Source organism: Antechinus flavipes, chromosome 3 (genome assembly GCF_016432865.1).
Source record: "Antechinus flavipes isolate AdamAnt ecotype Samford, QLD, Australia chromosome 3, AdamAnt_v2, whole genome shotgun sequence".
Taxonomy (NCBI): domain Eukaryota; kingdom Metazoa; phylum Chordata; class Mammalia; order Dasyuromorphia; family Dasyuridae; genus Antechinus; species Antechinus flavipes.
In genome coordinates this window covers 423,711,958-423,738,665 of record NC_067400.1, presented here as the reverse complement: position 1 = coordinate 423,738,665, position 26,708 = coordinate 423,711,958, and the positions used below count along the sequence as shown (strand labels likewise).

Below are 26,708 nucleotides of genomic sequence, written 5' to 3'. Positions count from 1 at the left end.
GAACTCCTGCTTCCTGATTTCCAGACTGGCGCTCATTCTATTATTACAGAAGTGTAGGCACTTCCTCCCCCATCTTTGTATGTATGTGTATATGTATGTGTGGCTGTGTGTGTGTGTGTGTGTGTGTGTGTGTATGTGTGTGTGTGTATGTGTGTGTGTGTAATGTGTATACACATTTATGCATGTAAAACAATAGCAACATATTTATAACGTTGCCCCTAAGACATTAAGATGTCCTGTTATTAAACAAATATAATGCTACTTTGTATTTTTTAAAGGTAGGAAATAAGTATACATTTTACAAAGATTCTTTAATAAAATCAATGGAGATAACAGCTTTAAAACTTCTTAATAACTTATAATTTTGTCAAAGAATGATCAAGAGTATTTATCTTCCCCCAAAAAATTTAGCTCCTTGGGGGCAAGGATTGACTATGAAATGAGGGGTAGAGATTCAGGTCTAGTAACTTCTGTAACATCCAATTAATAGGGAATTAGGGGAGAAAGTTGTACTTTAGGATAGTAAATAAAATGCTGCCTTTAGAGTTTCAAAGGTGTGTCTACTAACCTAGACACCCATTCTTGCTAGAATATAAAATAAATCTTTCCTATATTTAAAAAAAAATTTTTTTTTTAAGTCCTATAGAATGGCCTGAGAAGTTAGTGGTTTGCCCATTATCACATAACTAAGATGTGTTAGAACAAGACTCAAATCCAGGTCTTCCTAAATCTGAGCAGTGTCCTATCCACTCTGTATTAATTTCATTTTGTCCATTCCCTCCCCAGGTATTAGTTTTGTGTATATTCTGTGAATAGATAGTTAAATATAGATATATAGAGAGAGAAAGTAAAAGAAATGTAAATATATATATATATATGTATATATATATATGTATATATAAAGAAAAGATACTGGAGATATGTTTACAAGAATCAATATATTGACAACAGGAATATATTCATTCTTGTAAATATATCTCCATTATCTAAAACTACCATAAGGCATTAAATTGATTGACTGACGGATTGGTTAACTCAAGGTTAATCAGAAACATTTGTTTAAACGTGTACTATTGAATGTCAATAGACCAGTGCTGGGTTCTTTAGATTTTTCTCTTCATACTAACTCTAAATCAACATGATTCAAAGATCATTAATAAGTATAACTGTCAACCATATCTATAAAGGAGAAATATGAGAAAGAAAGAATTGCTTTAAATAATTATAAACTCCAACTATAATGGTTATTTTTACTTATTATGCAACATTCTTCTTTCTCTTTTACCTCCTTCCTGCCATTCCACAAAACTGAATAATTTCAGCTTTTCTAAATCTGACACTTTTCAATTCAGTCAACTTCTGTCCTTTAAACAAGATCTGAAACCTGAGGTCCAGTTTCCGTCTGTTTCTGGTATTAGGTTTGGAGATGAGAAGACAATTTTGTAGGGAGAAATGGAAGCCTGCCCAGGACATTCCTTTTTTAACTCCCTCTGACATCTGTTAATTGTTGAGGATGGCCCATTTAAAGTTTTGCAGCTTGAAATGGAGTCTAGTTTAAACAGGCATCTCCTGCTGTTCACAGAAACATGAGCAATGTTTTCTTGAACATGCAGAGTTCATATTTCTAATCATTTTATGCTAAATGCAAATGAATACAGGCAACAGTCACCCTCTAGCTATACACATCCAAACTTTTAAATCATTAAACACAATGGCCCATAAACAACTCTACTGCCCATCTGCTCTTCAGAAAGGAAAGTCTTCTGTAAGAAAGCAGAGTTGGGCCACATTCAGGAAAACACTTGTTTCTTTTTCAGACAGCCAGTATCACTTCCTAATAAAAGTATCTGGTTCTCTGACATCGGAGACAGTGAAGAATGGTGTGTGCTGATATGTATAAATAAGTGTGTGCTTGAGGGAAGGAGCTTTAAGAGAACAGAGCAAGCTTTTTTAGGCATTCCACAATCTACAAATTATCCGATTTCTTTCCAGGAGAACTTGTGTTTGGGGATCCAGTTGAATATATAAATGTTCTGAAATCTTTGAGGAATGTGCCAATTCACATCTACCAGAGCAAAAGAAAGGTAGAGGAAGAAAGGAAAAGTAAAAATGAAGAGATCATTTTGGCTAAGGTTGAATCTCATATCCCTACTTAACTGCAAATCCAGTATTTTTTCCTACTACACAATTCTCATTATTGAGAGAAATGATCTGGTCTATGATGTAGCTGAGTCTGTAAAAAAATGAATACTGAAAAAATTCTTACTCCAATGTCTCATTTAATATCTGGAAATCTCTGTCTCTGCAACCAGAATACCAGTTCTGAGAAGTTCCACCATGATGAAATGGCTTCAAGCAAGGCCATGTGGCAACTGACTGAGTCAGTCTCTTTTCCCAGGACTTGCCTAGCTATATATAGAGGCCTATCACTAATAAACTGGCCACTTAGTGATGAATTACTTACTTGGTGATGGCAATCTATAAAACAAAGAAAAATGCAAAATGGTCCTTAATTCTGTGTAATACCTTTTAAATTTTGCAGTAATAATGATAAGTAGTAGAAAAGGGGCTGGGAATACTAAGAATATGAATTTTTAGATCATCTATGAAATTTAACTTACATGTTGACAAATGTAGGTCCACTGCTAAGTGACCAACAAGTGGATATATCATTGAAGGAACAGAATCCTATCACTCTTGTAGTTCTTGCTATAAACAAAAGGATGGAAACTGCAGATGAATGAAAAGATGGTCTTCTTCTTGGAGGCAAATAAAGAGGTTGACTTGAGTTGGTTTTATTGATCCCAAGACAACAAAAATATTCTTACACTGCAGTGCTTGGAAGAAGTATTTACAAAAAAAAGATCACCACAAAAAAACTATATATATATGTATGTATATGTGTGTATATATATGTATGTGTGTGTGTTGCAAAAGGTAAAGAGGTAAGAGAAACTGTCAATATATACTTTGATACGTGGTGACATCAATATAATGTAGGAAGAGGAGAAGACAAGGAGAAGTTATATTGGAAAATATGGTACAGGAAAAAAGAATGAGGAATGAGAGAGTCCAAAGATTTGTGTGTATTATCAAAAAAAAAAAAAAAAAAGCCTTGTGGTTGTGAAATGTGAATATTTTCTTCAAGAAAAGAATCAAAAAGTGCTGAATATGGCAGGCATCAAATGACATCACCAAAAAAATTGATTATAACACAGGAAATGACTCATTCATTATTGATGTGGGAGTCATTCCCGAAGCAGTTATTTTATGTACAATTAGACCACCCACTGGGTAAAAAAAAAAATCAAAACAGTGCAAAGTCAGAAGAAAGAATAAATGGGGAAAGGGGGTAGAGAAGAATGATGCACATTCTGGAAACAGCTCTATCCTAATCTATTTCTATATTGTTAATGATGATAGGAGATAAAAGAACAGGCAGACACTGACTGTAATAATTTTACATGAAAGTTTAACTAAAGTAACTCTAACCTTCTATAGTAAGAAAATCCAAAGGACCTAAAAAAGCAATTTAATCAACATGTATTAATATGTTATTCTTGATAAGAGAAGAAATATGGCAGCCAATAGCAATATCAATTTAAAATGCAAACTTATTTGTTTAAAAAAAGAAAATAAATAGTTATCAATCAACAAATATTTATGAAACATTCACTCTTTCCCAGGCATTGTGCTAAGAAGTGAAAACACAAAACCAAAAGATGAAATCATCATTACTCTCAAAGAGCAGTATCACCTCATAAAACAGTAAGATGTAGTGGAGTTGAAAAACTCAACTAAGCAAGGTTCTACCTAAGACGTTTAAGAATGAAAACAGGGCAATTTATTAAAAAAAAAAAAAAAAAAAGAGAGAGAGAGAGATCTGTAAATCAAGGACAATGAAGTACTGATACCTAAAACCCTAACATTTTAATCCAAGTAGAAACAGCACTAAAAAAATTAAAGATGAAGTAGCTGAATTAGATCAAATGTACATAGGAAAGAGTTGTGCTAAAAGGCAATACAACTATGAGGGCATTGAGGGATCATCTCAAATTATTTGAAAAGATTAATATACCAAAAACTTGGGAAAAAATCTTAGACCTTATCAAGCACCCCAAAATTAAATACTCCAAAAAAGGCAGTCAAGAAAACACTAACTACTATAACTGATGAATACGTATATTTTTCTATCTACATAAAATTTTTATGAGAATAAGCTACCTACAAATTGAAACTATCATAAACATATTAGGAATACCAAGCTTTCATTCCACAATAAATCAAAGTTTATTATAATACAGTTAACTGAAAAATACAATACAAAATTTTGTCAATCTTTCTAAAGCACAATTTTGGTAATGTTACTTCCCTACTCAATAAACTGCAATGGCTCCCTATCAATTCTAGATAAATATAAAATTATTTCAAGTCCTTTATAATCTGCCTCAGATTCCCCCTTTCCAGTCTTCTTACACACTATATCCAAGCACATACTCTGAATTCCACTGGACTCCCTGCTGTTCCTCAAACAAAATAATTCATTTTCTATCTCTGAGCATTTTCACTTTCCATGCTTAAAAGGGTCTCTTATTTTCATTTCTGTCTCCTGGATTTCTTCATGTCCCAATTAAAATCCCACCTTCTATAGGAAGCATTCTTCAATCCCCTTTCATTCTATTGTCTTCCCATTGCTAATTACCTTCAATTTATCTTGGAAATAGTTTGCATACATATAATTGTTTATATTATGCCTTAATTTTTATTCCTAGTTCTTAAGCACACTGCACTGCCTGACACAATATTAGGCATCAATAAATGTTTACTGAGTTATTATTTTTTATTGATCACAAGCACCAGATTCACTTGAGCAAATGCCACCTTAAAGGCATTATTCCAACATTTCCCCATCAAAATATCAATATTAAAATAGAATGAGAGAGAAGCTTATCCAATGACCCTCTAATTATTATTATCAGGTGATATATGAAACAATGATAGGTACTGCCAGAAAAAGATGGCCAACACTGTGATAAGGGACATTGAACACAGAATTTAGGGAATTCCATATAGATGGTGAAACTTTCAGATGGTGAAATCGTGCGGGCTTATATCAAGTTCTAAAACAATGGCAAACTTCCTGGATTTGATGTCTTAACTACTCAAAAGAATTTGGCTTCATCATTCACATAAGAAAAAACATGTAGATGAAGAATATTTATTATTTAAAATTATAAAATGAAGTTTTGGTGGACAGCCAAGAGAGGTGATCTGTGAGTAAATACATCCTACACAGACACTACAAATAGATAAAATACTCAGGACAAATAGGTCCAGAGTAAAAAGCAGGAAAGTATACTAGACTGCCTCTGAGAAGGTAATTAATGATCTCAAACTTAAATCTATCTTTTAAATACTTCATTCTTTTTTAATTCTATTGTTTCTGTATTTCTGCAAGTCCCAGAACACCACAGTAACGTAAGAATTAAAAATTAGTTTATCATTCAGAGGTCAATAAAGAGGATCATGATGGATATTTGGAGGGTGTAACACATAACAAATAACTCCAAAGAGCACACACACACACAAAAAAGATGCTGCTGAAGACCTATATTATCAAAAAAGAAAATGGAGTAATCATATGACAAAAGCAAAATATAACCAGTGGATAATCCTTATTTTTATTTTACCAGTCTCAGGAAAAAGTTAGTCCCCATAATGTCATATGACCCTTCTGTGGCAAACTAATGGAGAGAAAGGATAGCCAGGAAAGTACTGGCTACAGTCTATGTTGACAATGATGAGAAAACGACTTTCATGGCTCAGCAATCCACAATTCTGTAACACTTTGACACTTATTTTGATTGTTACAAGTCCTGACTTTTTCAAATTTCAACATCTTGGGCAAGTCACAATATCTCCGAATCTCACTTTGCATAAGGGAGATAGTCTTTGTACTATACTTGATCTTAGACTCAAAGGAATGAGAAAAAAGGTCCATGAAATTCTAGTAAAGATAAAAAGAGATAATGTATATATATTGTTTTTGAACTTTAACGAACTATAGCAATATGAACTAATTATCCTTCAAATATTAGAGATTAATGAGATGTTCAGATTTACAATTCCACATTAATGTACATGACATCCAAAAAGTCTTAGTACACTTTAAAATTATACTTTTCCAGCTAGATTTTTAAGACTTAAATCTTAAAATTTTTTGTCACATATGTATGAGAAATTTTATAAATATTTCTTTAACTACCATTTTGAGTATATCCATTTCTCCTCCACTCTCCCTTACCAAGGGATTAACCATTTTCTTTTGGTTCATTGGGTAAAAGTTCAAGGAGGAATTCTGTTCTTTCAAAGAACAGAATTAAAGTAACCTAGACAATCTAGATACTATTTATTGATTCTAAGAGCAATATCCTTCCTCCTCATGCTATGACCAGATTAAGATAATGCTCAGACTAAAAGAAAAAAGAAGTCTTTGATAATTAATTAAAAAGAAGTATCTCTTGGATTTATCTTTGACCATGGAGAAATGAGCGTGCTTGCAGCATGTGTGTTCTTTACATTTTTTTGTGTCCCAGATAGAATCTTTTTGTATCTGGTAAAATCTATGGATTCTTTCTAGGAAGATTACTTTTAAACAAAATGGACAAAATGTACAAGAAAAAAGGAAATTATTGAAAGAATCAAAAACTTTTTAGTTAAGAACTCTTGCCTTACAGGGAAGCGCTCCAAAAAAAAAAAAAAAAGCATTTGAGTTTTAGGAAAATTATTCTGCCGTCTGCATCACTATTTTAAGTTCTAATAAGATTGTTAAATAAACTCTGAACCTTTGCCCAGTTTTGACTATGGAATTTCGTCTTTGTTTCAGAATACTATAAACTGTGAAGTTCAATATGGTTTATGATAGGAAGATTTTCAAAGGCATGCACTAATTTTGGCTACTCTTGGACACTTTCCTTTTAAAGAAGAAAAATTTCAAACAAATTTGGTTTAAATTAATAAAAATTGTTTCTAGAAAACTTGTGCTTAAAATGCAGAGAAATTAATTTTCTTTCACATAGGCTAGAGAGACAATGGAAGAGGTGGGTTGAAGTACAACCCCAACAATACAGTGGCTATGTGGCAAATTCAAATAGAAACAGAGTCTGCACACCACATATAAGCTTAGAAAACCACACATCAACATTATCTAAGTTCTACTGTATTTTTATTTATTTTGTTAAATATTTCCCAATTATATTTTAATCTGGTTTGAGCTGGACTCAAGAGTTTTATAGGGCAAGCCTGTTTGACACTTCTATTCTCCCTAAGATTTTATGATGCAAGAAGGTCCAAGCTTTCATTGATAGAGGCAGTTTTAGTTTACTCCTCTGGAAGTTCCTCTGGAAGTGCCAATGAAATCGCACTTCTGGGCCCTATATGAACTACATTTGTTGCTCAGTTTTTTCAGTCATAACCAGCTCCTTGTGATCCCATTTGAAGTTTTCTTGATGAAGATACTGGAGTAGTAGGCCTTTTCCTTCTCCAGCTTATTTTACAGAGGAGGAAACTGAGGCAAGATTAAGTGACTTGCCCAGAATCACATAGTAACTTGTCTGAGGCTAGATTTGAACCCAGGAAGATCGGTCTTCCTAACTTCAAACTTGGCATTCCATCCAAAATACATGGTGGACATTTAATAAATGCTGGTTTCCTTCTTTCTTTACTTCGTTCCTTCTATTCAAAAAAATAATTTTTAAAAATTATTTTCAAAAGCAAAAAAAAATCGGAAACAATATAAATGTCATCACACAAAGAAAAAAAAAAAAAACACTAGGCTTCCATATTTCTTTCAATAACAAAAGTTCCTTTGATAACAAATGTTCAAAAGAAAATATTAGGAGTTTTTACATGGAAAACAATAACGAAAATACTATGGAGAATGAGAAGAATAATCCCAAATCACCATAAACCATCAAAGAAGAAATGATAAGCTTACCTTTAATCAAATTAAGAGATTCAGAACTAACTACTAGAATGCTAATCTAAATTCTAGGGATCCTGACAGTTTATAAATTTGTGGCTAGTACTTATCTAAAAGAAAATTTTCTTATTGAAACTTAAAACATTAATAAAACCCCCAAAAAAGTGACACAAGGGTTTAAATAAAGGGAAACTGTCTCATATCCCTGCGTGTCCATTCCCCATGAATGCATGCTGCCTCTAACACCAATCTCAGATTACTGATTCTGGACTACAAATATTTAGTATTCACTATGCCAGGCTATGTTCTCTTCACAAGTGACCAGACTAGTAAGGAAAACAGGAAAAACATATGCAGCTGCTTTCATGGTTTCTAGTTAATCTAAGGTGAATATATGTGAGCAAATATGAGGGTAGATTTTAATGAATTTTATAATAAAGAAAAACAATGCCAATAAAGTCATTAAACCTTGTAGTGAAACCACTAATTTTAAAATGATCTGTTTGTAATCCATGAATTGACACAAGAGAAATGAAAAACTTATCTGCTTGCTTCTCTGATGTAAAAAGTCTAAAAAGACTCTAAAAAGAGTCTTATTTATACAGTAATTCTGAAATGTAATGAAAAATATATGAAAGAAGAAAACTACAGCAATTACAAGAATGGAGACTTTAGTAAAATACCAGCTAATACATAAATTTCCTTAATCAAGGCCTGATATTAAAAAACTTCATATAAGTAATATACTAAGTAGGCAGGACAAATGAATAAAAAAGATGTAAAAAGTATGAATCCAATCTAAAAGTATGAAAACCCATGGAGAGAAAAGACACAAAGAAGTAAAAAAAGGACTTATTAATGTTTTTCTGCTTTTTTTTAAAGAGGCAAATATCAGATCATATTATTTCAAAGGGAAAATGTTTTATAGAGCTAATGTTGTGGCCTTTAATGCACAAAATTATGTTCAAAAATTATGTAATTAATTTATGAAAAATTATCAGCTTTATCAAATCAGTCTAATTCCTGAATGCTGGAAGCCAAAAACACAGGACAGCTTTGAAAGCATAAGAGCAAAATTACATTTCTGCCTCCAGAGGGCAGTGCTCTTTTCTGCAGCTCTATTTCTATAAAGGAGAATTTTCTCTATTTTCTTGACATAGTACAGGAAACCAATACACTTTTTTTTTTTTAACTTAAAAAAAAAAAAACTAATTTGATGATATTTTCTCATTTTCCCAAGTTTTCTCTGCTTCTCATAAATTCAGAAAACTGAAGTGATCCTGGGTTACTAAAAGTTTCCATAGTTTATAACAAAAAAGTAAAAGCAAGGTTGTAATTGTTATCTATGTAAACTATACTTTTAAATATCCTTAACATGCTTTTCGAGAAGCAAAACAAGCTACTCAAAATATATTTAAGCTCCTCAACTAAGAAAGTGACTTTAGAGTTTTAATAGATGTGTAAAATTTATATAATATACACATTTAATCGGGCATCTTTAAGTTAAAGCTTAAAGTTTAAAAAAAAAAAAAAAAAGGCACTTTTCTCCCCTTCCCTTCATTTTCCATCGAGGGCAGGATTCTTGTTTTTGTCTTTGTGTTTCCAATATTCATTTTCCAGGTCTTCTTAAAGTTCTTAGCAAGGCAAAAATTAATAACATTTGTTTTGAACAATGTAAAATAAGAAAACATTGAACTTCAAAATGGCCAACATCTTTGATCTCTGAATCTAACAATTTTGTTTTTCCTTAGATTATTTAAATGAAAGAATTTAAAGAAAGCAACAAAAAAAATGAATTAAATATGCTAAATTCTGAATAGAGATTGAGAGACATTTGTGTATGTATATATAGAACATGTCTGTATACGTAAACATACACACATGTATATGTATACCTATGTGTGTGATCCTATTATATAGAGCTAGAAGGGACTTCTAAGGCAAAGTAATAAAATTCTTTCATTTTACAGATGAGGAAAATGAGTCCCATGAAGGTTAAGTGAGTTCCCTAAAGTCAAACAAGCTGTGATCATCAGAAATAGAAGTTTGAACTTGGGTACTAGAACTCCAGAGCAAAAACTCTTTCCACTGTATTGTGAAAATAAGTTTAGTGTCATGAGGCAAATGAGACATACAATATAAATTTAATGAATGAGAGCTAAAATGCAGACTGCAATCAGTCGAATCTTATGACCATAAGTGTATTATATACCCTCATATAATACACAAATAAACCATTAACAGTTATCTTTGATCAGCAAGGTAGCAATATGAACTTTCCCACTTCTGCTACTGCAGTTTTTCGTCAAAATTTTTCTTCTCTTCCCTTCCCTTCATACTTAACTTGAAAAGTGGACCTCTTCCCTCCTAACTTCTCACTTCCTCCTCCTGTACTATGTGTTGTCAGGGGTGGCCACAGATCTCACCATATTAAAAGAATCTAAAACCAACAATATAAGGGTGCAGAAGGCAAAGTGGCAAAAAAAAAAACCCACTAAATACAATGCACTGTTAGAATGTGTCTTCGTCAATTCAACAACCTTATTTCACTTCTTCTTCCTTGTATTACAAATCCTATATTCTACCCCAAAGATGAACTGCTCTGTAAATTTAAGAGACCTAAGAGCCTTTGAAAAATAAAGAAATTATTACCTCCATCCAGAGAATCCAAAGTTTCACCATTATCACAAAGGAAATACTTTTATCTTTCCTTAAATTATTTAAATGAAAATGAAGAATAAGAGAGACAGGGGGAGGTGGGAGAAAATAGGAGGGAAACTTTCTACCCAATGTTCCTCCTGTGAATTTAGCAATTTAAACAACCATTCCCTGCCCCCACTACTACCACCACTACCTAGAGAACCTCAAAAGGTCATGGACAGGAAGACAGCTAATATAGCATTCTGTTTTGTAGTGAGGAAGGGAAGAAGAGGAAATTCAAAAGTAGCCACCCAAGCCCTTCACTGACAGCTATGAAAATGAAAGTGGGCAGACCAATTTCTATATACTCTCCAGAAACTAGAGGAGGAAGACAGTCCAGACTTTACAGAGTCTCCATCAAGTATCTCCCCTAATATCACTATCACGCCCCATCCCACACATGCAAGAACTACTCTCAAGGGGAAACAGTTTAATAAGTTCAAATGTTTCACTGTATAAAAGGCATGTAAGGTCAGCAATATGAAAAGAATGGCAAAAATGTGTCAAATATAATGCACAATTGACGTGTTGGTTACTCAAGTCATAAATAGTTTCTCTCTCTCTCCCATTCAAAACTCGCAGAAATGTTTTTCCCATTCCCATGGTTGGCTAGAAGCTAAAATAATCTCTACTCCCACTGTGTAAATACAAACGAGAAGAGTGTATAGCCAAAAAGAACCTTCAAGATCATCCATGCAGAGTACAAAAGTCTCCAATCTTGCTTCTAGGACTTCATGAAAAGATGTGAGCTGACCTCAGGATGTTTGTGGAATCATTTATAACATTGTGCCATTGAGAAAATACACTCTGAGCACCAAACCACTGAGGAAACAAACTTGTGAGCTGTCCAATGTAGAAATGAGAGTTAAAAAGCTAAGAAACAGAAGATAAATTGTGAACTGTAAACTCAATTCAAACTTTCTGACCCATTTTCACTGCATAAGCAGCCAATGTTTTTTTATTACCTTGAATCCTCCCCAGAACACGACCTGGGTAGTAACACACACTATGGTCCATATTTTATTATGTCCTCTTAACATTTGGGCACTTGTTGTTATCTGCCATAAAGTTTAGAACAAGCTACAAACAGCGCCATTCTCAAATTGAAGAACTTCAAGTTTCTCATGGTAGAAAAGACATGTAAAGGCCAATAGTGTGAGGAAGAGGAATGGCAAAAATGTTTGATGTGATTGCTATTCAATTTAACAAATACCTGAAAGACCTTTATGTGTAAACTGGGGGATGAAACAAAGAATAGAAAAAAAGGAAAGAAAGGATGAAGGGAAGGAGGGAGGAAGGAAGAAATGGAAAGGAAGCAAACAGTCACTGCCCTTAAGCAGCTTACATTCTCTAGGGAAGGATTATAACATGTACACAAATAAACAGATGATAGAAAACACATTCAAATTAACAAGCCAGTTACCCCGACACCTGAACCAAAGAAAACAACTTAGAAGCATTAACCTTTTCATTTCCAGAACATGTGTCTGGTTCTCCTCATTAGTGATGTCTGCCTCTTCATATGTTTTACTTGAATCCCTACTCCACAGACATCAACTCATCCTGTACTTTGTATACATCTCCATATCTTTCACTCTAAAATTCTGAAACTATGATCAGACATGATCAAATTGATTTCTGCCATTACTCCTGGAAGGAGTTTGTCAATTCCTCCTCTATGGCCGTACTCTATCTACCAAGATGCTTCCCCGTTAAGAATACAAGCTCTATGATGGCAAAGGCAATTTTCAAATCTATATTTGCCTCCCCAATTCTTGGCACAGATGGTGCAGAAGATAGAGAGCACTGGGTCTAGAGTCAAGAAGACACATTTTCTCAAATTCCAATCTGTCCTTAGATACTTACTAGCTGTAGGACCTTATACAAGTCACTTAACCTTGTTTTCCTCAGTTCCTCACCTATAAAACAGAGAAGGAAATTGCAAACCACTCTAGTATCTCTACCAAGAAAACTCCAAAGGAGATCATGGCAAGTAAGACATGACTAAAAAAATGACTACACAACAACAACCACAGAATTTAGCACAAGTATAAAAACTTCTAGGAAAGGCATAAAAATCACTTAATATTTTTCATTTTTGATACAAAGTAATTTCAAGAGGGGGAAAAAACCCCCACTAACCACTTAGGATAGGAGAATGTGGAAAGTAATTAAGCACTTTAGCTATGTTTTGAACGAAGATAGGATCGGGGTGCACTCTAGACACAAGGTCAGGCTGTCCGAAGGGAACAATTCTGTGTCCAACTCTGGGTAGTCAAAAATCATACATACAAAATACATACATTACTTAATCAAATTGTGATACACACTCAGTTCCTAGAGTCTTCTCTTTGAGTGCAGATGGCTTTCATCATCACAAGATCATTGGAACTGGGCTCAGTCATCTCATTGCTGAAAAGAGCCATGTCCATCAGAATTGATCATCATATAACCTTGACGCCATGTACAATGATCTCCTGGTTCTGCTCATTTCATTTAGCATCAGTTCATGTAAGTCTCCCCAGGCCTCTCTGAAATCATCCTGCCCATCATTTCTGATAAAACAGTAATATGGAATATTATTTTCTATAAGACATTATGGGCAGGATAATTTCAGAAAAGCCTGGAAAGACCTACATGAATTTCTGCTGAATGAAGAGAGCACAGCCAGGAAAACATTGTACACAGTAAAAACAAGATTATGATGATCAATTGTGATGGACTTTACTCTTCTTAACAATGTGGTAATTCAAGGCAATTCCAATAGACTTGGGATGGAAAATGCCAATTGTATCCAGCAAGAGAACGATGGAGACTGAATGAAAATGGAAGCAGAGTATTTTCACCTTTTGGGGTTTTCTTTTCTTTTTCGTTGTTTTTTTTTTTTTTTCTCTTTTGGTCTGATTTTTTTTTTTCTTGTACAGCATGAAATGACAAATACAGAAATATGTCGAAAAGGATTGCCCATATTTAACCCATATCAGAATTGTTTGCTGTTTTGGGAAAGGAAGAGGTAAAGGAGGGAGGGAGAAAAATTTAGAGCACAAAGTTTTACAAAAACGAAGGTTGAAAACTATCTTTACCTGTACTTAGAAAAGTAGTAAAAACAAAAAACAAACAAACAAAAAACAATCACGACCAATAAGATGCTTGCTTAGATGAAAAGTAGTGAAGTTATGGCCTAATTTCCCACAAACCCCTCTCTTAATATAGTCACCTAACAAAAAAAATGACTCACCCAAATTACAAGTGAGTCCTCATTTTTACAGAATTTGATAATTTGAAATAATGTGTTTGTTTTCTTTATTGTACAACAACAGAAATATTTTAAAAATGTTTTCAAAGGAAACTTATACGATATGCCAAGTTTTTAAAAAATATGTCATAGTTCATTAAATATATGAAAATTTTCTTACTATCAAAAGCAGATAGAGGAGGGGGAGAATTAACCACTTTCAAAGATGCAACTTGTGAAAAAGCTACTTTTCATAACTTTTATGGCTTCACAGTTCTTCAGAAAATTATTAACACTATTAGAAGGAAAGAACTACTTCAATATCTTTTTTTTTTTTTTTACTATAAGAAAGCAATGCCAAAGACACCAACAGCCCCTGGGGGGGTGGGGGGCTGGGGGGGAGAATGCTTTGTGTTTTAAGTTTTCAAAGCTAAATTTAAAAAAAAAAAAAAAAGAAAGAAAAGAAAAACTTTAGGCTTACAAGGGCTACCCTGGGACCATGGATCTATAATTAACAGAACAGAATAAATCAAAAGATGGTAACAAGTTTTGCCCCTCAATAACTTGAAAAATATGCTAAGAAAATCACTGCAGCTTTATTCTCTAAAAAGCAGAAACCCCAAAATGTTCTAGCAACTCCATTAACAAGCAAGGGAAGAGGGAAACAAGGGAAAAAAAGAGGAAGAGAAAAAGAAAGTTAACCAACAGAAGAGCACTATTAAAAAAAAGAAAAAAAGAAAAAAAAGATGGAGTACAGAAAAGTCCCGCTATGAAGGCAGTTTTCAGTTGATCAAAGGATGCCAGCCTCCAAAAACCATAAAATCATTTTAAAAAGTGGTGTCACGTAATAATAGTAATTCAAGTTATAGTTAATCTTAGTAAAAGAGGTAACCTGACATAATTGTGGAAAGAGTATATAATATAGATGTAGAGAAAAGTGATATTGTCTGTCTTGGAATAGAACAAGACGAGAAAATGCAACAAGCATTTGCCAAATGCGTATTGTGTGCCACACACTATTCTGGGGATAGAAATACAAGGAAATTTAAGATAGCTATAAAATTCCTACTTTTTTCTTTTAAAAATGTTTAAGGGCAAGGACTGGACCTAAGATTTCAATGAATTCCCAGGCAAAAGATCAGCACCTTCTCTGTAATTTACAGAACTGGAGTACCGGGGGGGGGGTTTTAAGTGACTTGCCTTCAAGCAAGAAACTTTAATTTAGCTGAAGGAAAAAAAAAAAATACAAAACCCAAAATCTTTAAAAATCACAATATATAAATGAACTTTAATGGCAATAATACATATCACACACACACACACACACACAAATATATAAGAATTATTTCCAAGTCAAGAAGACAAGGCAATAAGGTACAGGTGCTGAGATATGAGATAGGTGAGTTCAAGTTGCAGTGATCAAGGAGAAGTTGTATTGAGTCTTTAATTATGGATAGCATTTGGAGAGGAAAGAAAAAAAAAAAAAAGAAAGAAAGAAAGAAATTCCAGGAGTGAGACAAGATGTAAATAAGACTTTGAAAGAAAAGATACAAGTTGTGTCTGAAAGAGGGTAAGTAAATAGACTTGCCAATAATGGAAAGGCTCAGGTTGTTTTTGTTTTGTTTTGTTTTGTTTTGTTTTGTTTTGTTTTGTTTTGTTTTGTTTTGTTTTAAGAAATTCAAAATTAACTCTAAAGGCATAATAGAGACTTTAAATAGCCAACCTATAGAATATAGATTTTTAAATTTTTCAATCAATCCTAAAAAAAGGAATAATGGGCAATCTCTTAATAGGGAAGCAACCAAATCAAAGCAATGCTTTGAGAGTAATTAGTGTGACAATACTGTGCTAGATTGGAGAAAAGTGCAGAGATAGCACTTGTATTATACAGTTACCTAAAGGTCTGAATAAAGGAGTCTATGAATGTCTCAAGACATTTAAGCCCCCACTCAAAAGAGCAGCATTTTCTCAGAGGTCCCCAACAGGTAGCTGATGACAATGCCTCTTATCTCATCAAAACATTCCATTCAGTTCAATCTCTTCAAACACCAAAACTATAACTTGTAGAGGAAGTGTCTGTAGCAACAAGAAGTCTCCTTGGTCTGGAGCTTCTTATAGCAATACAATCACAAGTCCATTTCCAAGTGGATGAAGAATACATATTACACTTACAGAGTTGAAAAGGAGTCTCAGAGTGACTTACTCAGGGAAACATTGATTTAGTACTATCAAACGCAGAACATGAACCCAAATATTCTTGGTGAAAAAACATGGTCTCTATCCACGATTCCATATTACCTCCTACTGATATTCAGAAGAAGGTCATTAAACAAATCAAGTTATTTCTATAGTTGAATTTCTCAAAATAATCTTGCATGATAACAACATATATACAGACTATATATGTTTTGGGAGCATTTTATGCTATATTTTGCTCTACCAAGTCAAATGTTCTTGGGTTTGGGGGAGAATTACTGTAATAAAGAAATATTTTGTTTTCTGTAATATTTGTAACCATGTTAAGCACTTCTGACTCTTTTCTTGAATATTCATGAAATACAGGCATGAAACATAATCTGAAGGCTTGGAATTCTCTCCTTTCTTAATATCTGGCCACATGTACATATTTAACATGTATAGGACTGCTTGCCATCTGGGGGAAGGGGTGGAGGGAGGGAGGGGAAAAATCGGAACAGAAGTGAGTGCAAGGGATAATGTTGTAAAAAATTACCCTGGCATGGGTTCTGTCAATAAAAAGTTATAATTATTTAAAAAAAAAAAAAAAACCTGGCCATATGTTCCATTTTTTATGGCCTGCCTTCCTTATATCCACTTTATATTACCTACTTTTCAGGGCTGTTATAAGGAAGGCACTTTGTGTATCTCAGAGTAGTAAAGAAATGGGAAGTGAGTATATCTGTTCAGAAAGAAATTACCAAATAAAGATTTGGAGAACCTCACACAATTCTTCCTAGAGTTCTTCTCCCTCTTGCCACATGGTGGTCCAAAAAAATTGCAATTATTTTCATGGTAACCATATAGATTATATTTATTATAAGCATTATAACAAAAAAAGAGAGATGACTTAATGCTCTATTGAAATGATGCTTCTTATTGCTTTTGGGCATTGAATACAACCACCTCTTCAAATATCATTATTTATTTAACCTTCCATTTACTTATAATTCTTTACTTCTGCTTTTATTTATAATAAGGATATCAAAAGCCATGAAATTCAATTTCTCTACATTAAAGCTTCGAGTCTTAGACAAAGGCAGGATTTGAATTCAAGTCTTTGTTACAACAATGTATGTCTATTAACACACTACCTCTCACGCCATATTGCCTCTCTACTGAAGGGGTCTCTCCTAGGATCCCAAAACACCATCAAACCATGATTACTAGCAAAAAAACATTTTGTGAATAACAGGTGATATTTTATCAGAATTCTTTTCTTATTAATGTACAACTTTTTTTAGGAACAAAATAATCCATTTATAGTAAATTTATCTCCATTCCCAAGTGTGCTCCACAGAATATATTCTTAATGTTAACTACTTATTTGATTACCTTGTCCAAAAAGCAACTTTTTCTAAATGTATATTAACTTTTTTAATACACATTACTTTATGAATCATGTTAGGAGAGAAAAATCAGAACAAAAAGGAAAAACCCCAAAAGAAAAAAAAAAAGTGAATCTGTTGACTTACATTCAATGTCCATAATTCTTATTCTGGATACTGACAGCATGTTCTATCAAAAGTTTACTGGATTGGATTATACAATTTAATTTAAGTGTAAATGTATGGTCCAAATAAACAGATAGTCTGCTATTCAACAGCCCTGATAAGTCTGAAAATGTCCTTTGACAGCCCAGATCTGGAAAGAGGTGAATTGTTCACTCTTGCAACTCTCAAAGAATGCCTGCTAACTTCTTATCACCTCCTTTGGTAAAGAGAGTACCCAGAATAATGAAATCAGAGGTGCTCACAATCCTGAAGAGGTGTGATGTTTTTCTTAAAATTCTGCTGAATTAAATGTATTTTATTACCTTAGCAGAACAGAAAAATTGTTAAGCAAACCAGTGCGATTTCTGATCTTATGATGGAGTTCAATAAGAAAACAGAATTTCTGCCATGAAAAACCATTTTCCAGTCAATACAGCTGTCTACTAAGAAAGATTTTGATCTTTGGTGTTTGTCTGTTTTTTTTGGACTGGAGAGGCTCATTGGTGTAGAAGATCAAAAGGCAGGAACTTTCTCTACCAGTGTAAACTGGCACTTCTCTGGCAACCTAGGGTCCTAAAGATCTCTTAGGAAAGTGAGATGTTATGACATTTGCCCATTACCAGTCACAAACATAGCATAGATCCAAGATGAGACTTAAACCCAAGGCTTCCCAGCTGTAAGGCTAGCTCCCTAACTACTAACCATACTAACTCTCAAGGGTTACTCATAGTAAAAAAGCCAAATGCCATCAAAATGACTTTAAAAGTCACTCAGCTAGTCAGCAGCAAAGCCTGGGGTGAGATCTCTTATCTCATACACTCACTGTATTTCTACATGCCATAGACCTCAATGGGCACATAGCCATAACCTGCATCTACTTTTTCTAAGTTCCCAAAGGTAACATATGTTAAAATCCCAGTTGAATTTAAAAGGTTATTCCAAAATGCAATCAAATGCTTATCTTTTCATTGCAAAAGGAGGGAGAAAAGAGTTCTCACTGGCCAAAGAGCCATGATTAAACATCATTCCTTCCTTCCAAACTGTCCAGGGTTCCTGGACATATAATGACTACTTACAAAAGCAGAAGAGAAGGAAATTTACTATTGCTAGGTAACAAAGATAAGGATGTGACATATCACATGAGAGAGAACTACAAAGAATCAGATTTCTGAGCCTAGAAAAATCAGACTGAAAGGGAATAAGATTAAAGACTTCAAAATCGGAGGCAGCTAGGTGGCGCAATGGATAGTGCACCAGCCCTGAAATCAGGAGGACCTGAATTCAAATCTAGCCTCAGATACTTAACACGTCCTACCTGTGTGACCCTGGGGCGAGTAAAAAAAGACTTCAAAATCACAAAGAAAAACTGACAAAGCACTGTAGTTAATTATCTCATTTGAGCTTTGAGAGGTAAATGCTATACATATTATTGTCCCCATTTTAAAGATGAGAAAACTGAGGTTCCGAGATATTAAATGATTCGCTCAGAGTTACAATTATTAAGTGGTTGTTTCAACACAGATCTTCCCATCTTTAAATCTAACATTCTACTACACTTGAAGTTATAATGTGAGAGTAAACAAAAACCATAAAAGAGGGGGCACTCCCTGATATATGAAAATGCTAAACTCCCTAATGGAAGAATTGGTCATTTTTACTTTTGGATCTCTCTAGCAACTAGTGTTTTAGTTAGAACACAGAAGACACTTTATAAAAACTAGCTGATTCAACTGATTGGCAATCTCCCAAGGTGTATAAAGTGAAGGAATACAGCTTCAAAAAAGGTTTGGATAAATTCAAATTAACAGAACAGCTCATAAATAGATGCCACAGTTATGTGGAGTTTACAAATGAAAGAAAATACCATGTTATTCCAATGTTTTTGGTGCAATTTCAAAGGGAGTAATACTAAAGGAATAATTTAGTCTGATTCAGTCTCACAATACAACTAAGGCAACAGACAGAGACATACAGAAAGGAACAAAGACAGAGAGGAAACATATCAATTATTGTAGTTGGGTACTATCTAAGACAAGTAAACTGAGTCTTTCAAAAATGAGATGCTGAATTATTGGGCTCTCTTCTGACAATAGGATAGTTAAGCAATCAGAGACCTAGGTTTGATAAAAGGTCACTAGAAAAGCAGCCAAGTTCAAAGTTTTCTTATACACATTCCTGTGATTTAAGATTAATTGGAATTTACAGCTATTTTTAAATATGAATATTCCCTGAGAGAATAAGCCTAATAATCATTACATACATACTTCAATTAAAAAATGGCCTCCTCATTCCATTTCCAAATTTTCACTTAGAAGGGATAGAGAAGCTACTTTGTTTTATAAGACAAAAGAGATGGAAAAAAGGAGATGGAAAAAATGCTAAGGACAAACAATTTTTTTTAAATTTATCTACTTTCTAACAACTCCATGCCACTTAAAATCACCTCTTAAGTATTATGATTGTTCCTGATTTAGAGGGATCATTTTGCATTTAGTAATGTATTTATTCCACAAATAATTACTGAATAATCCTACAGAAGCTATATAATTATCTCCCTTTAAAAGGCTAGCCACAAAAATCTATAAAGAAGTTATAAGATATGGCCAGTAATTATTTGTCTTTTCACACCTATTCAAAGTTTGGCTAGGAGAGAAAAAAATGATAATAAATTACAATTTCATTTATGTTGTATCTTAAAGTTTGCAAAGTTTAAATATATATAAATATAAATAAATAAATAAAAAGTGTTTTAAATATATCTCATTTGAACTTCATAACAACCCTAAGAAGTACTTATTAATATTCCTATTTTACAGATAAAAAGACCAGACTGTTAGGTTGCCCAAGTTATTACTTAGTTACTCAAGTATCAGAGAAAGGATTTGAATCAAAGTCTTCCTGCCTCCTATCTAGCAGTTCAGCATTCTACATATTACTTCCTCTCCAAAAGAATAAATTCATTGAGATGAATTGGATGTTATCTCTGTGGCAAAAATAAATACATGTGCTTTAAAACTTTCAGTTAACTCATGGTATCAAATGTGTAACTTATGAAAAAGTATCCTTTCACCAAGATAAAAACATTGCCATTCTAAATATTCAATTCTCTATTTCTACATTCTTCCTTCTTATACCTACTGACAGCTCCCTTCTCAAGTCATTGTAATAATAACTAATAATAAAGTATTGCAAATCCCTCTTTAATCTGATGAGTTTCATTAAAATTTACTTAGGTTATTTAGCACCAATGATGTCATCTAATCCACTTACCATCTCCATATCTTTCTCTCTCCCTCTTAACTCTAAAGCAAACTGGCACTCACTCTTTGTTTTAAACTTTTGAAGTATTTTTTTATAAGTAACAGGTTCTGGTAATGTTAGTGTCTGTTGATACCTTTTATTCCCTTATAGCTTCCCAAAAAGCTATTTAACTCAGTCTTTTTTTTTTTTTTTTTGAGTTTGGTTACCAAAAAAGTTTGGTTTAAAATATATTAAATAACTAAATTTCACCTTCCTAGGCAAAAGCTTCAAAATAGAAAACAATCAAATTCTGTTTATGCCTTAAATTTTTTTTTAAGTTAAAGAAATTCTCTCTGAGATGCCTACTATTAATAAAATAATGATCATTTTCCTGTCAATCAATACTAATCTCAACTCTTAAGTAATCAGACTATTTCTGCTATAAGTAAAAAAAATAATAATAATCAGCATTCAATGATTCTATATAGTTTCCTCAGCAAGTCACTAATCCTCCAAAATGGATGGATGGAAGGAAGGAAAGAGGGAAGGAGAGAGGGAGGAAATGAGGGAGGAAGGCTAGAAGGAAGAAAAGAGGGAAGAAAGGGATGTAAGAAGAGAGGTAGGAAGGGAGGGAGGAGGGGAGAAGGAAGGGAGGGATGGAAGGAGGAAGGAAGGGGTGGAGAGGAGGAAAAAAGGAAAAAAGAAAGGAATAGAGGAAAGGAGCAAGGGGAGGAGGGAGGAAGGGAAGGAAGGAAAAAAGGAAGGAAGGAGGGAGGGAAGAGGAGAAAAAAGAAGGAAGGATGGAAGGAAGGAAGGAAGGAAGAAAACAAGGAAAGAAGGTAGGTTAAATGGAGAAAGCTATGCCAGATAACTCAATTCTGGTAAGGAGTGAGGAAAAGGTTAACATTAGCATATACAGCCTTCCCATGACATAACACTCTCAGTAGTTTGTGACTCCAGCTACCATTGTTTCTTACAAGAACAATGGCTTCTAGTTAATACATGCCACAGTTTGCAAAAAGATCTAGTTCACTGACCTGGAAAGAAAAAATCCATGTATTAATCCTGTATATAATACACATATGGGGAATGAAGTACTAAGATAGATGCCTGATGTTCAAATACTGTCAAAACTTGAATCCAGAAAGATAATTAAATTGCAGGCAACTGCAGTATTACAACTTAAAAAGAAGGCAACCTGGCATGATAGAAAAAAAAAAAAAAAAAAAAAAACTGGATTTGACCAATGAAGTAGAATTCCTCATCTTTTATTTGTTACCTGAGCTTCCTTGGAGCTACATCACTTGAAATATGCCATAGTGTCAATTCCACATTTTTCCCCCTAATATGAAAGCTCTCATAGGACCAAGTTCATTCAGTCCCTTTATGAAAGTCAATTAACAACTAATTTTCCTGCTGAAAAAAGTTACATATAAAAACACGTCAAAGATTATAAAATATTCATTTGTTGTCACTATGGACTATCCTAGTCTCCTCCTGGTCACATGACACCTTAATATTCTTCTCTTAGCCTATCTTTTTCAAATGAGATTGCTTCTCCTCAGTCTCCTTTGATTTCTTATCCCCCACATAATACACATAATACTGTATGCTCTCAATATCCTTCTCTTTACCCTCTAAAATCTGTCTTGATAACTTTGTCTAATCTCATGGGTTTAATTATTGTTTTTACTGGTGCCCTGTATCACATTATCCAGTCTTTCATATAATTCAAACTGACTAAAAGACATTTCAAATGGGACATCCCCAAAACATCTAAAAATTAACATATCTAAAATTGAACTCATTAACTTCCCCTCTCAACCCTCCTCTCTTCCAAGCTTCCCAATTTCTATGAAAAGCATTACCAGCTTTCCAATTTTCCAGATCAATAATGTGGCATTATCCTTAACTCCTCACTCTTCCTCACCTGCTCCAGCCAGTCAAGAAAAAAAAAAAAAAAAAATCACACCATTTCTACTTCCATAACATCCTTCTCATCTGACCTATTCTCTCCTACATAGATATCATACTATTTCAGGCCCTCATCACCTCTCAACTCTTCAATGATATCCCAGACTCAAAGTCTCATCCCCTCCACTATTGCTAAAGTGTTTTTCTTAAATGATTCCCTTACTCAACCAACTCCAAACTGACACTACAATCCTATGTTTAACATGAAAGCCCCAACCTACTCTTCCAGTTGGACAGTATTTCCCATCCCACACCCTGCCATCCTGTCAAAGCAGTGTTCTCTCAGTCCCTCACACTACATTTTCCACCTCCAAGACTTTGTTCTTTTTGCCTGTAATGAATTAACTCCAAATTATAAAGACCTTCAAGTCTCTCACTTCCTTTAAAATGCAGTGCCAACACCTTTTTATGCAAGAAACCTTTTTCCACTCTCCCAACTGCTAATATTTTATCTTCCCAGCCCTTGCATTTAACAACTTTTTAAATTAACTTAAATATTTATGCTGTGTAAACTTATATATAAATTTGTTGTCTGCCCCATTAGAATGTAAGTTGTCAGAGTAGAAACTGGTTCATTCTTTGTAGTTGTATTCCTAATGTCTGGCACATAATAAGTCCTTAATAAAATATTTACTGATTGATTATAAAGCTCCTATCATTGTAACAAAATTTAAAAAGATAAACTTCTAATGTTTACATTTTGAATAAAATACAAAGGATAATATACACATGTACACATACATATATATAATTTGCACCATTCATATTACTACATGATACAAAAACAATAATGAAAAATTCATAAAATTGATCAAAATCCTCATAAGATTTACCTCCTCATAAGAGAGGTAAAGGACTATTAGGAAAAGCTGTGGTATACAGCATCAGATATAGTCCAATGTACTTAGCAGAGATGTGTACTTAACTAATTTAGTCAAAAGGGAGGACTCAACTTAGGAAGATATAAGGTATCTATTTTTCCTCCTCTGTATGATGGTGATGTAATCACAATAAGGATAAAATACCTTTTAAAATACAGTAAGAATAAATAAAATCAACAAATCTCATAAACTCCTCCCCTTTCCTCCAAAGCAACAAAAAGCTCCTGTTGCAGGGAGACATTGGCCTTTAGCAGATAATGCCACCAGAAATGCATCTTGCTGAGGCACTTACACTATACTTCCTGGTTAGAGTAAATATAAAGGGAAACCACATTCTCCTTTATGACTCTCATTAGGGTATTCTTGTCTTTTCCACATTCTGAGATTCAGTCACACTGATGGTCTTCCTGCTATTCTCCACACCTTTGCACTAGCTATCCCCTCCACCTGGAATGCCCTCTCTCCTTACCCCTTGTTTCTTTCATTCAGCTTGACTACCACTTAACCCATGAAGCCCATTATGATCTATGATTTCCCTAACTGCTACTGACTTTCTCCTTTAAAAAAAAAAAATCACCTTATATGTTTTATTTGTCTTTTTGTATTTTTAATGTATACTTAGTAAATTATATTTGATTGATTGATTAGGGTCCATATGTATACCTTAATACTGTGATGATTTCTGGGTATGTTTTTTTTTTTTTTTTTTAAGATAAGCCATCATTTTTTACCTACCTACAAAAAATTATCAAATAATGGATTACTTTGAAATATTACCAAAAAACAGTGAATCTTTCTTTTTCCTACCAAATGACTTTGAATACTGGAAGAAACTAAAGGGGAATTACTTCACCTATCGTTACTGATCACTATGCTCACAACCAAATGAAAACAAAATATTCAGGATAATTTAATAGTGTAAGTATATAAACTTGGCAGCTACATGAAATATGAAATTTTGAAGGCAGTTTAAAGCACATGCAAATTAAAAATTAACACTGAATTATGGTAACCCTTTCTCCTTAATCTGAATTGTAACCAAGCAATTTGTTGTTTCTATCCATGCATTATGTTGCCTAATTTAAATTATAAGACTGAGCAGATCTGGAAAACTACAGCGTTATGTCTGAACTCAATTTAGACTATAGTGTACTGTAATTAAACCTGAAATAAAAGCTATATTCTGAATGAAGACAAAAAGCTCTTGTTAATGACATTTCATTCCCAGTACAGAATATAACAAAAGCTTTCTTCATTTGGAGCCAAATGTCATTATACTTTCTAACTTGTTTGGAGCTGCTAGACTAATATTTGCACTGGGATTACTGTTTTAGTAACCAATCAGTTACTCCTCTCCTGCAGTTTTCCAGCAATCTCATGTAAATGGCCAGAAAGGAGAAAAAATAAAATTGGCAAGCACAAAGATAACTTTATTTATGAGATAACTCTTCCCCACTTGCTGAACAACTTATAACCAGGAGCCAAGAAGTTTATTTAATACTGACTTATTTCCGGGAAAATCAATCGTTCCATCAATCCATCAATCAACAAGCATTTATGAAATACTAACTAAGTGCCAGACACTGTGGTGAACACAGAGGATACAATGAAAATAAAAAACAGAACCATCAACTTACCATTCCTTTCAGAGCTCCAATCATCACACCAAGAATTTTATTTAAAATAGGAAGCACAAGATCGCCTATAGGAAAAATAAGCTCCTTCCCAATAGCCAAATCCAAGCTCCATGCCAATTACAAATGCACAATGACTCATGAGTCTTGTGAGCCAAGATTCTGGAGAGAGCCAAAAAGTTCTAGGTTCAAGTCCTGATTCTGCTCGTACTGTGACCTTGGGATGACATAAGATTTTGGAGCCTCAATGTCCTAATTTGTAAGATAGAGACACTATCCCCTGCCTATCTTCCACAAAATGATGGTAAGAAACAAGTCAGATACATGAAAACATCTATAATATTTGTCCTCAGGACTTTTCTTGACTTCTTTGAGCTACTGTAGACCCCACTCTACAATTTCCTGCTAAGTATTTATATTTAGTATATTATATACTTAAAATTCCTACTATTACCAAAACCTTTTTCTCTATTGCTTCTCCTAATTCTTCCATTTCTCTTTCCTCTCCTTAGCATCCTTCATCCAACCAGCTGCCAAGTCTAAAGGATCCTAGAATCTCACCAAAACAGCCTGGTCCCTTTCTTTAAAGCAGGGGTGGGGAACATCCAGCCCATGGGCTATATAAGGTTCACAACATCCTTTGGTCTTACCCAACTAAGCAACTAGAGTCGATGATGAGCTTGAAAGCTAGCTACAACAACCTCCCATTCTTGAGTTTTTAAGTTGATAATTTTTTTATGATCCACAAATGATACAAATATTCAAATGACCCTTAGCAATAAAAAGGTTCTCCACCCCCGATTTAAAGTCTAAGCTTCCCTAGAATTGAACTTGATCACCACAAGATCTCAAAGACAAGGGTCCTTCAATGAGAATAAGTAAGTAACCCAATTTCCCTGGGTCCAGTGTGCCAATAATTACACTTCCAATATCATTGACAGGTGATCATCCAGCCACAAGACTTTAAGTGGAACAAAGATAGTTTATTTAACTTACAATTAAGTTTGTTAGAAAAGATTTTCTTTCTTATATAAAGCCTAAATCTTTTTCTCTCCAACTTCTATTATTATAATTTCTGCCTCTGGGACCAGGGAAAAACTAGTCTAATATTTCTTTAATATGATAGCTACTCAAATACCTAAAAGATAATTATCACATATATATGCCTCTCATCAAGTCTTTTCTTCTCTAGGCAGAGTATCATCCCTAATTACTTAAATGAATTTCATATGACACTAGCCAGATCTTCCATCATCTTGGGCACTCTCTTCTGGACACTCCCCACATCATTCATATCCTTCCTAAAAAGCTGTGTCCAGACCTAAGCACAACCCT

The 26,708-nt window shown here is 33.7% G+C and overlaps 1 protein-coding gene across 3 annotated transcripts in view; it reads right to left on the bottom strand.

The window, feature by feature from the left end:
* The window catches only part of STK39 (serine/threonine kinase 39), a 333,400-nt gene that overhangs the window by 227,833 nt on the left and 78,859 nt on the right, over positions 1-26,708 (bottom strand). The gene's annotated exons all lie outside the window — the stretch shown is intronic.